Source organism: Monodon monoceros, unplaced genomic scaffold (genome assembly GCF_005190385.1).
Source record: "Monodon monoceros isolate NGI ecotype Baffin Bay Population unplaced genomic scaffold, NGI_Narwhal_1 Super_Scaffold_1, whole genome shotgun sequence".
In the NCBI taxonomy this organism is placed as follows: domain Eukaryota; kingdom Metazoa; phylum Chordata; class Mammalia; order Artiodactyla; family Monodontidae; genus Monodon; species Monodon monoceros.
The window spans coordinates 55,998,911-56,011,232 of record NW_021703765.1 but is presented as its reverse complement, the minus strand read 5'-3'; positions in this window follow the sequence as shown (position 1 = coordinate 56,011,232).

Here is a 12,322-nt window from a genome sequence, read left to right as displayed (position 1 = left end):
CCTCTCCCAACCCCAACCCTGTGTTCTGAAACCCATAAAGAAGGAACTTTCTAACAGGTGTCATTTAGCGGGAGACTATTATTTACAGCGTTTGACTGTAACACCGTCAACTGTAAACTCAAACAAGAAATGCTGGGAGGGAGAGCGAGGAATCTGGGTGGGTCTGAAAAAAAAGCATTCTAATGAATTTTTAAAAAAGAATTCGTGTGTGTGTACACTTGTATGTGCATGTGTGTGTATGTGTGTGCACGCGTGTATGCTTACATATGGGGTGTGTGTGTGTGCATGCGTGTGCCTGTGTGTTTAAGACTAATTCTATGTAGTTTTCCCATGACCCTCTGACCCGACCGTGATGGCCATGGACGTGGCAAGGAGCCCCCAGCCGAGGCAGGAACCATCAGGCTGAGGGGGCTGAGAGAAGCAGGGAATGAAAAGTCGTGGGCAATGCGGGAGTGGGAGTGGAAGTGAGAGTGTGTGTGATGGGAAATGGGGCCTCAGAGGGATGTGAGTTTGGCCTTGGCTTGCCAAGCGTCTCCCTTTGAGATCAGCATTTGGCTTCGAGAAGGAAGAAAACCACCTGGTCCCAAGTCCCCACCCATCACTCAACCCTCTGCTGATCAGCTAATCACATTCTGGGCTGGAGATTTGGTTCATTTTCTAGTGGGTGGAGCTTGGGACTGTACAGGACCTCATGCAGAATAACGGGAGGCTCCCTGGCTCCATTTTTTTAAATGTAGCAGGAAGTCAAAACTTTGGCTAGAACCTTTTTTTTTTGGTCTTTGAGACTAATGACCCATCGTTTGTTGTTACCATAGAACGACATGACTTGTAGCGTTATTTTCTAGAACTGGTTGATGGGTCTAAGACAAAGAGTAAATCAAGAACTTTCTGGGGCCTTTTACTATTTAACATTGCAGGAAAAGTCAGAGATGCCGAGTCACGATAGAGGCCAATGAGGAGGGGACGGAGAGGAGAGAGCCGGCATTTCAAGCTGGGAGCTGACCCCGTTGTCTGTGTTCGGATGGCCCAAAGGACAAAGCCAAGTCCAGAGCTGCTGCAGTAATTCTGATATTGAAGGATGTCTCCATCATTCCCCTCCCCAACTTGCTTTTGAAAAAAAAAATATTTTCTTTTATCTTAATGTGAAACATTCTGTTTGCTTTACGTATATAAAAATTCTCTGAATATTTCACCTCTTCCCTGGGCTTTGTAGTGCCTAGATTTTCACATCATTTATTCTTTTCAGTAAATGATATTCATTGGAAAGGGAATCCTGTGTGATTTTGTTTTCATTCCTTTGCCGTCCGATGTATTCTACTTTGCAGATCAGAAACGAGGGTAACTCCTGAGACTTTCCAGGGGAGAGATGTCTCCCTGCCTGACTCCACGGTCAAGGAAGAAATGATCAAAGCCAGCGGATCAGGCCCCATTCTCGGGCGGGTTGAACTTGGAGATGAGCATAAATTCTTACAAGGAAATGAGGACTCTCTGTTCTAGCTCTTATCTGTCAGGGATATAAATATATGGCTTTTCTTTGTGCAACAGTATAATCTGAAATTTAGGTTTGGAAAGAGAGAAATGTGACTACTCGGGCATCAGTCCTGGACAATTGAGTCTTTGTCAAGATCCAGCCCAGCCTATTGGAGTTCTACACTGGGATTTGGGTCAAAACCAAAGGCAGTGCCAACTTCCTTAGCCCTTAATATACTTATCATCGTCCTTGAACCTCAGAGACTTAGGAGACAGTTGTGATGATGGGTTGGGTTTTAGTAGTCCTGGTTCCCTGAGTAAGTGCTCTCAGAATACCATTCCCCGTATAACAACTCTACCAATCGGTCCCAGGATATTGATAGTTGGGGCATAAAGAGAATTCAGTCCACCAAGATGCATAGCTAAGAACTGAATGAGAAGAACCTGGTTTAGATTCACTGGCTGGAAGATCACAGAGAGAATCAATGCAGTGAAGGCAGAGGAAACTAAATCAGTGTACTGTTCCCTAACGAGGCTGGAGGGAGGGCGTTAGCATGTGGCTGGCTCCAGGGAGGTCTCCGATGAATATTTTTTCCTTTTTTTTTTTTAAACATCTTTATTGGAGTATAATTGCTTTACAATGGTGTGTTAGTTTCTGCTTTATAACAAAGTGAATCAGCTATACATACACATGTATCCCCATATCTCCTCCCTCTTGCGTCTCCCTCCCTCCCACCCTCCGTATCCCACCCCTCCAGGTGGTCACAAAGCACCGAGCTGATCTCCCTGTGCTATACGGCTGCTTCCCACTAGCTATCTACCTTACGTTTGGTGGTGTATATATGTCCATGCCTCTCTCTCGCTTTGTCCCAGCTTACCCTTCCCCCTCCCCATATGCTCAAGTCCATGCTCTAGTAGGTCTGCGTCTTTATTCCCGTCTTACCCCAGGTTCTTCAGGACCTTTTTACATCAGAGCACTCTGCTCTTCCCCAGTAGCAGAGCACAGAGCACCGCCACTGCTGTCTAGACTGTATCCATTCCACAAGATCCAGTTCAAGTCCAAAGTCTTCCCTATGGCGCCAGACCCCAGTGATCCTTCCAGAATTATCTGTAACACAATATGATGGCTTCTTCTGTTTAAGGTTTTCTTTTCTATTCTCTGTGATTCCTCTTCTCGACTAAGTCATAAAGACGACATCTTGTGGCTTGTTGCCATGGTTTACATCTCTCTGTGCCCCACGGAGTCGAGCAGAGTGCCTTGTGCACGGCCTCTGCTCATATACTATTAATGGGTTTTTGAATGGTTGGTCTAAAAGACCCAGGAATGGGAAACCCTGCCTGTATTTTTGGTAAAAAGGAAAACGAATTCCTCAAATCTTCATCTTCAGATCTCTGATGCTTCTACCTCCTTATTCCAAACTGCACTTAAATGAGTTAGAAAATAACCTAGTTTGGGAAAGAAGGTGCATACTGTATTCCATCAATTCGAAATGCACTCTTGTTTTTCATTTTTAACACTGATGACTCTTATAATTGGCAGTATTTTTTCCCTTTCTTAGTGTTACGTAATAATAGTCCTTCCTATAATGGATGATGACGGAATACAGTGTGTTGGTCTCTATCATTCGTCACCTGCCTGTCTAGTAACTCATCTATAACTCCATGCAGCGGCCTTCACTTGGCAAATGAATGTGGAAGGTGTCCGTAACATATCAAAATGCGACAGTCCCCACCATGTTCCTTCCTCCTGCTGCTACTGCCATGTATGTTCATAGGTGAAATAGAAGGAATAGTAAGAAAAGTGCATCCAAAGGAAGACACCTAGACACAGCTGGACCCAGGCACAGCTGGACCCAGGCACAGCTGGACTCAGGCACGGCTGGCTTACTTATCTACTTCCATTTCCTCCTCTTTTTATTATCTCTCTCTGTTTATGCAGCCTGAAATTTCACCAATCCGTGATTTACTGGGATGTTGGGGTTAGAAATAATCACCTACTTTAACGACACAAATACCTGAGTTAGTGACTCATCGACCTCAGTGTGTCTTAGTGTATCTAGCAACTTCTTACTAGTCAACTGAGATCAGCAACACCAATGTGGGTGTAGGGGGAGGGCGTGGGAGAGGGGAATGGTTGGCATGAAGAACTGGGGGAATTGAACGGGTTATTCTGCACTAGGCTTCCAAACATGAGGTCTGCTATGGACCACTTTGACCTCAGTGGAAGCCTGGGTATGCTGGCAGCTGGGATTTAGGGAGGAAAGCTGAAATTGGAGGTTTCCAAGCTGGCATTGTACAAAGAACAGAGAGAAAACACTTCTTGCTCTTGCTTCTTTCTGTAGCACATGTGTGGTGAGTGGGGGTGATGTACCTGGCTGTCCAGAATCCAGACTCCCTTCCTTTTTTTCCCTTTATTCAGGTATTGATTGGTCCTTCCCCCGTCAGTCCAGGAATTTCAGGGAGGTCTTACATCACCCCCACCTCCTGATTGGCTGAAGTCAATGAACACACCTTGTGCCAGAGAAAGTGTTTAAAAATGGACACATGACCCAATTCAGGGTCCTGAGATGTGTGTTTCTGAGAAAGACTCTTCTCTCTGCTTCTGAGGAAGCTGGGAGACGAAACGCTTTCCCATAGCTTGGACAGAGTGATGTAAGGCTATGGTGTCCATTCTCTTTTATGGTTGTATAGATTCTTGTAGGTTGACCTATAAACCTAACTGACGTATATCATTTTTATAATAGAAAATATTCATCTTGGGGAAAACAGTGGACTTCAAACAAACTTTTGGAAACCAAGCTGTTCATCAATCTAAGAGTAATAGTGACAATTTCTGAATAATGAGAGTCGTTGATATGTATCAAAGAAGTGAGGATCTTTTCTACAATTTTTCAAAAATCTGCGAGTGACATTGTGTCCTGAAGTGATATATGAGATTAGAAGGGAATATGACATCCTGATATAAAAAATGCAAGAACGGAAGTGATTTATGAAGTGCCAGCTAACTTCATGTTAACTCTACTGGGTGGAGTGAATTATTTTGAACACCATGGTGAGACATGTCAGTAACTTTTTAGGAAAGTACCAAGTTCAAGGTCCAATGGTTGAAGGTGGGAAGCTCTGGGGAAGGGGAGTCTGCCCAGCATATTGGAGAATAGGTCTATTTCAGCTCAATCTGGTCTGAGGATGGGGCCCCAGGGCATATGAAGGTTGAGATCCATTTGGACCCAGTATGGTCCTAAAGGGTCTGCTGGATGGGTCATCTTCCCACCCACATAATAAATAAACAAAACAATGATTAACAGCCCATGACTTCAGAGGACTTTCCAACTTGTAAGACGCTTTTACATTCATATTTCAGGTGCACTCAGGGAGGTAGACTTCCTGTTCTAGAAAAGCAGCAAAGAGGGAAGGAGGAGCTCAGGGTCTCACAGCAGAGCTGGGAACCGAACACCTTTTTCTGATTCCCAAACAAAAAACTTCAGTTCATTAACTTATCTAGATGTTTCCACTATATCTTGCCTTGAGTTTTACCAAGAAAATTGAGACCACCTGGTGGGAATTCCCTTGTTTTCCATCTTCTGCATTTTGACATGTCTTCACAATCTTCTGTACTCTCTAAATTTTCTCTTGTCTTAACTAAAAGGAAACGATGACCCTTCCCATAGGTAGACTGAATTCAGTGGCTTGCGTTTCTCCCTCTTCCACCTGCCCAAGACCACCTTTGGTTTCTTTGTCTCCTGCCTCCTTTCCCTTTGTTTACCTTTTGTGTTAAACTCTCCTCTATACAAAAAACAACTTTTATCTGTGGTCACCTTGTTCATCCTTCTTCTTTCTTCCCCTCCATCCCTTACCTTTTAGGAAACGTGGTCTCCACGGCATCTTCTCCCTTCCCCACACTTCCAGCATTTCACTAAGAGTTTTAGTTCTGCCTTCATGATGCCTCCAGATTTTTTTCTTCTTCACACCCAAGGAAACCATCTTCTTTCAAGCCCTTATTATGCCTGTTACAGACTGAAGTGTGCCCACCCCCCAAACTCACAGCTTGAAGTCCTAATTCCGAATACCACACAATGTGACTATATTTGGACATAGGGCATCTAAGGGGTAATTAAGATAAAATGAGGTCATTATGGTGGGCCCTCATCTAATACGACCATGTCTTTATATGAAGAGATTAAGATACACACACACACACAAACACACACACAGGAAAGACCGTGCGAAGACAGAGGGAGAAGACAACCACCTACAAGCCAAGGAGAGAAGCCTCAGAGGAAACCAACCATGCCGACACCTTGATCTCAGATTTCTAGCCTCCGGGACTGTGAAAATCCACGTCTGTTGTTTAAGCTCCCCAGCCTGGGATACTAGTTTATGGCAGCCCTAGCAAACGAACACAACACCCAAGCTCTAATAGCTTACTGGCCACTTTCCATGCCCCCAATTTATCCTCTTCCAATGCCAATGTCCTTCTGCACGACCAAGAATGATTTTCCTACATCACCCCATTGACTACAGCACACCCCTTCTCAAAAGGTTCTGACAACCTCTTCGTCCCTGTACAGAAGGTCTGGAGAGCTTCATCCTAGCGTTGAAGGCTTGCACTGGTTTGTTACCACCTCCATTTCCAGCTGCATCTTCCTGCTCTTCCTATCTGCATTTCTGCTCCTTGCATACGCCACTCTTTGCCAGACCTCACCATGTTTTTCTGGAGCACACCCCTTCCCTCCCTCCACTTAACATCTCCTTTTATGACACCTTGGTGCACATGCCAAGGCCAAGGCCAAATGGCACCTCCAAAAAGCCTTGCCTTAATTTCTCTTTTCTTCTAAATTCCAGAGGAAAATAGCATATATTCTACTTATAGGACACAGAACCCTCGTCATCTAGTTTCATAGTTTTGTGTGCACTGGATATAACTTAATTCCTCAGCTAGACTCTGATCTCCTGGAGGACAGGATCAATAGTTTATGCCCCTTTTTTTTGTATTCTCTATACTTCTTGCCAGAATGCTTTATACATAGCAAGTGATCAATAACTATTAATAATAAAGTAATAACTCAAAGTTCAGGTTAAAGTGAGTCCCTATTGTTTCTTCTTTCCTAGGTAATAAAAATAATATTATGAGGGGTTTTAGAAATGTGAGATCCAGCTCAATGTTCTGCAGTGGATCTTATTTATTTTTACATGTCTATTGCCTTGGTTTTTATTTCTCTATCTCCTGTGTCTAACCTGTGGATTGTTTTGTTTTTTTATCTGGTTACAGAGAACTGTTGGTAGAGAACACCGTTCTATTTCACTTGGGTTCTCACTTAATTACTTTGGTAAGGTATTCATTGCCTTATTTGAAGTAAGCAGCTCCTGCACAACTTTCATGATGGAGTGTATTCATTTCATGAAGATTAAAAATGGATAGCAAATCATTTTTATCATCATATATGTGTGGTTATGGAAAGGATGCTATTGCTTTGGAACTTTTGATTCAGAGAGAATTTCCCTTTGTTTACTGTGTGGCTGAATAATTCCCCTGCTCGCTACTCCGACTACTCTCGAGAATAGCTCTGGCTTTGGCTGTGTTTGCTGGCTAGACAAATAGATCACTGCAATTGGAAAAACATCACAAGAGGGACAGTTCCAGGTTTGAAAATAGGGCAATTAGCTCTCAGCATGGAAAGGTGTGTCAGATGTTCCTGAAACTGAATGACAGATAATGTTGGCTTGAGCCAGACATAATACCAACGTCTGAAATGGCCACGGGGGATGCCTCCCTGTCGGCTTCTGCCAAAGAGGATGACTTCTGGCCTGAATTCCATTGAATTCCACTGCTCACCCCAGGAGAACTCGCCCGTGGGTGGTTGTGCAGAGATGTATGGCTATGGGATCAAATACTCACTCTCATTGTTCCCTTTATCCATAAGAGGAGGAATTTGCTGCACAAATGATGTGTTGATTCTTCAGGGGAATCACCATCATAGACACTCGGGGTGGGTACCTTCCTCTGGAGAGCTGCCTGTCCACAGCTCTTGTTCCCAGTGGGCTACCAATCGTGGTTCCTGAGAGCCTGCCTGGGGACACATAGCACCAGCCCCGTCCCAGGGGCTGGTCACTGCAGTGAGCGTGTCACCCACATGAGGCCCATGAGAGAGCTTCAGGCGGAGGAAGATGCTCTTCTCCTCTGAGGTTGCTGCATTGACACGACGTAAGCCTGGTTTCAGCAGCGTCCCATGCCAAGCGAATATAAATTGTTTGGATTAGAAGGGAAAGAACAAGTCAACCTACCAAAATAAGCAAAGACAAGCTGGAGAGAGAGAGAAAGAGAGCGGGAGAGAGAGAGAGAGAGAATGATGACATTATTTGCATCGCTGCATCTAGCCTTCCCTAAGGCCATTTCTCCCACCGTCTTCACAGTCCCACAAGTGCACAGTCACACAATTGATCCCGTGTATTGATCTGTATTAGGATGAAGAGAAGCTCCTGGGTGCGGGTGTGGGTGTGGAAAGCGGGGACACTCTCTCACCGGAGGGTTGCCTCTTTCCCTCCCTACACAGGAGTCGTGCTTGGATCTGCCAGGGAACACTGGCTGGAGGGTCAGAAGTGACCACATGGTGTTTTGGTCAGCCTCACGGGAGCTGGGTTGCCAGGCAGGATAGGCACGGTGGCTGTGTGTGGCTCTCTGGTTCCTAGTTTCTGTCCAAGACTCTTCTAGTCTAGTCAAGGAGATGGGACAAGACACTCAGAGAAACGGAGAACCTTCTAGGGCACCTGCGTCAGCCGACCAACATGCAGGGCAGGCTCATTGCGTTGACGGTGCTTGGTGGTTGTGGTTCTTGATCAGCGGCTTGGAAGGCCGGCTAGAGTTTTAGTCAAATAGAATCCCAGCTCTTTTTCTAAAATTTGTTTCCATTATGGTTTTTATTACAGGATACTGAATATAGTTCCCTGTGCTATGCAGTAGGAACTTGTTGTTTATCCATCCTATATATAATAGTTTGCATCTGTTAATCCCCAAATGCCAAATCTTCCCTCCTGCACCCCTCCTCCCCCTTGGCAACCACAAGTCTGTTGTCTATGTCTGTGAGTCTGTTTCTGTTTCATAGATAAGTTCATTTGTGTCTTATTTTAGATCCTACATATAAATGATATCATTTGGTATCTGTCTTTCTCTTTCTGACTCACTTCACTTAGTATGATAATATCTGGATCCCTCCATGTAGCTGCAAATGGCATTATTTCATTCTTTTTTATGGCTGAGTAATATTCATATATATATATGTATGTACACCACATTTTCTTTAGCCTTTCATCTGTCACTGGACATTTAGGCTGGTTCCATGTCTTGGGTATTATAAATAGTGCTGCTACGAACATAGGGGTGCATGTATCCTTTCGAATTATAGTTTTGTCCAGATATATGCTCAGAAGTGGGATTTCTGGATCATATGGCAACTCTATAGAATCCCAACTCTTTAAGTGACAGGATAAATTTATTCTCTTCACCTTTTAGACTTTTAGAATAGCTGGACAAGTTTTATTTCTACTTTTCTTGAAGGTTTCTTTTTTTTTTCTTTAAAAGGAAAATTTTATTTTTAGTATACCAGAATCACATGCAAATATTGCCATCTATTAAGAACAACAGCAACAAAATATGGGTGAGGTGGCAACATAAGCAAATATGTCCACTTGGTAGAAATCATAGAATTATAAGGTAATTTGTAATAATAACTTCTACACCAAAAACATGTCTTTATTTTTTTGACTCATTGTAATAGACTCTTATTTTGTCTTCAAATTTGCAGAACCAAAATTTAAATACAATTATATTTATAGTATCATTGGATAACAAAATATGCAGAAAAAAATTAATGGAAGATATTTAAGACCTCTACACTGAAAACTACAAAATACGACTGACAGAAATAAAGATCTAAATGAAGATCTATACATACCATGTTCAATGAATGGAAGTATTAAAGGTCTTATTCTCCCTGAACTGATTTATCGACTTAATGCCATCCCATTCAAAATCACAATGGAAATTTTTATAACACTGACATACAGATTCTTAAATTTATATGAAAATGCAATGAACCTAGAAGAGCAAAAAAGATCCTGAAAAAGGTGAGCAATTTTGGAGAACTAACAGCCCCTGACTGCAAGACTTATACAAAGCTACAGTAATCGAGGAGAATTTGATGCTGATGTCAGGATAAACAAATAGATCAATGAAACTGAAGTTCAGATAATGACCTACCCATTCAGTGTGGAAAATAAAGTCATGTTAAATGTGTTGAGACAACTGGTAAACAAATGGATCTTCATTCCTACTCATATCACACACAAAAAGTAATGTGAAGTAGCTCATAGACAGGAACATAAAATCTAAAACTTTAAAGCCTCTAAAACAGTGGTTAGTCAACTTTCTTGTTTTTTTTCATATTGATAAACAATTTATTCAACTCATTGTAAATTAGTCTTTTTTTTAAATTGGGGTATAGTTGTTTTACAATGTTGTGTTAGTTTCTACTGTACAGCGAAGTGAAGTAGAGTTCCCTGTGCTATACAGCAGGTTCTCATTTGTTATCTATTTTATACATATTAGTGTATATACGTCAATCCCAATCTCCCAGTTCATCCCACCCCCCACTTCCCAGCCCCTGCTTTACCCCCTTGGTGATCATACGTTTGTTCTCTATGTCTGTGTCTCTATTTCTGCCTTGCAAACAGGTTCCTCTGCACCATTTTTCTACATTCCACATATATGCATTAATATACGATATTTGTTTTTCTCTTTCTGACTTACTTCACTCTGTATGACAGTCTCTAAGTCCATCCACATCTCTACAAATGACCCAATTTCGTTCCTTTTTAATGGCTGAGTAATATTCCATTGTATATATGTACTACATCTTCTTTACCCGTTCATCTGTTGATGGGCATTTAAGTTGCTTCTGTGACCTGGCTATTGCAAATAGTGCTGCAATGAACATTGGGGTGCATGTGTCTTTTTGAATTATGGTTTTCTCTGGGTATATGCCCAGTAGTGGGATTGCTGGGTCATATGGTAATTCTATTTTTAGTTTTTTAAGGAAACTCCATACTGTTTTCCATAGTGGCTGCACCAATTTACATTCCCACCAACAGTGCAAGAGGGTTCCCTTTTCTCCACACCCTCTCCAGCATTTATTGTTTGTAGATTTTTTTTGATGATGGCCATTCTGACCGGTGTGAGGTGATACCTCATTGTTGTTTTGATTTGCATTTCTCTAATGATTAATGATGTTGAGCATCTTTTTGTGTACCTCTTGGCCATCTGTATGTCTTCTTTGGAGAAATGTCTTTTTGTCTTTTTTGGTATTTCTTTCTGTCTTACCCTTTTGTTGCCCTAAGGATTATCAGGGCCAGGCCAAGAGAGCAGGGCAGGCTCTGCACTAATTCTGGTCTGGGCCAAACTGGGGTGCCTGGCTGTCACAGCTGCAGGGTAAAGTGTGTGTCTTTCCAAAGTGGTCAAATGGAGGCATGTTCCTACTTGTTCTCCTTACCTCCCCGTATCTTTGTGACCAACAGATAAGATCATCTGTGTAGTAGCACTAAAGAACAGCAAATACTAAGCATTATCAATCAATGTCTCTCACTTAAATACCAAACACATCACTCAAATGAAAGGACAATAGCCTTGTAGATTTGGTCTGCATGGGTCAGCACGGTCCTTGCTCAGAAATGCCACGACCAGATGGACCAAGTGGTCTCCATTTAGACTGTTATTCTGACCAACAATGCTACCAGATCCTTCCACTTTTCAGGATTTACAAGGAAAGAACTTATTCACGAAATTGTGAATGGGAAATAATAACAAAGCATTTATTGAACCCTCTGCAATTTATAAAATTTTACATTTATAAACTTATAATATAATGCAGATTTAAGACAAATTAAAACTAGAAAAAAGTATAAATAGTGGGAGACAGAGCAAAGAGAAAGAATCTATTTGTGACAAGGACTGTTCAAAATAATTCAGTTTCAGGGACTAAATTCTTTTCCTGCAGATCAAGAACCCCTGGGAAGACAGAATTGATGGAGCCATCTCAATCTATCCCACATGAGTACTAACACCCTGAGACAGTGAACAGCTTTTAAAGAGATGAATCTTCATTCCAGGGATGAATATTAAATTTCACCTTTCATAAAAGACTTGAGTCAGATTTACTGTGTGAAAAGTGATTCTCATTTACCTTCGTCCACAGGAAAGAGGGCACTGTCTGCTTGTTTCTAATTTGGATTGTGTGGTTCATACCAGCAAAAAAGGCAGGCATTTCCTCATAATAGTCACCTCAGCTGTCCCTTGTACATTACAGGTACTGGAAGGATATTTAATTCTGGATCAGGAAGAAGAGGTTTCTGAAGCTATCAAGATTTGTCCAAACCTAAGTTTGGTCATCAAGAAATATAGCAAATATAATCTCTGAGCTTCTTGAAACTTGTCCAGCTGGTAAACACGGTGGCATAAGACTTACTCATCAGAGAAAATGACTTTATAAAGGAATGTGCCTTTTGGACTGTGCTCCCTTCACACCTCTGAATTAAGTATGAGTTTGCTCAGGAAAGTAGAGACCACTTTAGTAGATCAAGCAGGAAAGGATTGAAGAGAGGAAATTAGGTGCTTAAAAAACCACTGGAAGCCTGAAAGAGGGGGAATCAGGCACCACCATAACTTTCAGATTTGCTGTTAGAGGCCAAAGAGGTGCTGTCGCCCCAAGTCAGGAACCTACAGAGAATTGCTGAGGGTCCCCTAGATGAACCTCTGCAGGCTGATACAAATGTCAGGGCTGAAGTTGCTGACAACTCATCTGCT